A 1,852-nucleotide genomic window follows, 5' to 3' on the forward strand; every position below is an offset into this window, starting at 1 on the left:
TTTTTTTTTTTTTTTTTTTTTTAAAAGAAACGTAATAGTGCTTGGGGAAGGAAGAATAGACATATCTAAATTATAGCATTTAAATATTCCAGCTTCATGAGATTAGTTTCATAGGCAATGTATTTGCAAAATATAAACTGCAATATAAATTGCAAAAAATAAAATGTATTGGCAAAAAATATAAATACTGTAACTGATTTAGGACTCAATTCTGCAAGATATTAATCTGGCAAAGCACTTAAGCAGATATACATACATTGCTGGATCAGGTCCAGAATGTTCCAGCCCACAACTCAGATAATCTCTAAAATGTACCTTTAGCTGTATTAAATGCCGTAACATTCATAAATATTTCTTTCATAAAACTCTGAAAGACTGCTGTCTTTATACCATGCTACCATTATACAAATAGGCACGTTTATCGGTATCCACTTAAACAGTATAAGGGCCCTCTCCAAAAGCATTTTTATAACAAAGGCTAAAGGAACCAAAACAGTAGTATGTAAGCTATTATAAAGTAGTAGTATAACTATAGCACTGTTTCTCTTCCTCTTCTCTTTTCTCAATGTTAGTTTTAGTGCCATGCCTGAATTTAGCTCCTCAGGGCAGATGTCCTCTCTCTACCACTACTACTTTGTGGGAAATCAAAATATCACATAATAATGGACTGCCATATGTTTAATATCCTGTAGTTGGTGTACTGAAAGTTTAGAAGCATGTACATGAAGTAATTAAAAATGTAAGCCTTTGCCTTATTTGAGAGAAAGCAAAAGACCCAAGATGAGATCAGAATGTTTTGGTGCTTGAATTATGTTAGTATTCTAAAGTGGCCTTCGGTGGACGGGCTATTTCGGACTAGGAAATATTCATACAAGTAGTGACCAAGAGAGTGACAGACTATTTTTTTTTTCAATTTTATTAATTTTAAATGTAGTAGTATATTTTTGTATTGTATTTCGCATATGAATGTGTTGTATTGATAGAACAAATTCTGCTCAAGGATCTTAAAGGAGTTCCAACCTTTACTGAATGTAACCTTAACCCTTTTAGGTGAGGCCTCATTGAATTTTACTAATAAATTAATAAATAATTAGTATACATGATCTAAGAAGCCTTAAAGTCTTAGCAAGAATAATACCATAATACTGCTGACCACAGATTTAAGAAACAATGGATTTTTGAGTGACTGACATATATAAGTATCCATAAAATGTCATTACTGGATCAACTGGAGTCAACTTTTTATTTTTCTTTTAATATTTCGTTCATAGATTTCATAGACACTAGGGCTGGAAGGGACCTCAGAAGATCATCGAGTCCAGCCCCCCGCCCAAAGGGCAGGAAGTCAGCTGGGGTCATAGGATCCCAGCAAGATACGCATCCAATTTGCTCTTGAAGGTGTTCAGAGTAGGTGCTTGAACCACCTCCAATGGCAGACTGTTCCGTACCTTGGGGGCTCGGACAGTAAAGAAATTCTTCCTTATGTCTAGCCTGAAACGGTCTTGCAGTAGTTTATGACCGTTCAACCTCGCCATCCCTTGGGGCGCTCTGGTGAACAAACGTTCCCCCAGATCCTGGTGGTCACCCCTGATAAACTTATAGGTGGCCATCAGATCACCCCTGAGCCTGTGCTTTTCCAGGCTAAAGAGCCCCATGGCTCTCACCCTGTTATCGTAAGGTCTGTTTTCCTGACTTCTGATCATACGCATGGCTCTTCTGTGGACTCTCTCAAGCTTCTCCACATCCTTTTTGAATTGTGGAGCCCAAAACTGGACACTGCCGAGCCTGTAAGGATGCTGCAGGTTTTTCTTCCCAAGGTGGAGAACCTTGCATTTTTCGGTGTTAAACACCA

General features: G+C 37.7%; 1 protein-coding gene across 4 annotated transcripts in view; it reads right to left on the reverse strand.

Annotated features, from left to right (window-relative positions):
- UHRF2 (ubiquitin like with PHD and ring finger domains 2) overlaps positions 1–1,852 on the reverse strand; it is a 192,521-nt gene that overhangs the window by 28,143 nt on the left and 162,526 nt on the right. The window lies entirely within an intron of this gene.

This window comes from Gavialis gangeticus, unplaced genomic scaffold (genome assembly GCF_001723915.1).
Source record: "Gavialis gangeticus isolate Ggan-Ray unplaced genomic scaffold, GavGan_comp1, whole genome shotgun sequence".
NCBI lineage: Eukaryota > Metazoa > Chordata > Crocodylia > Gavialidae > Gavialis > Gavialis gangeticus.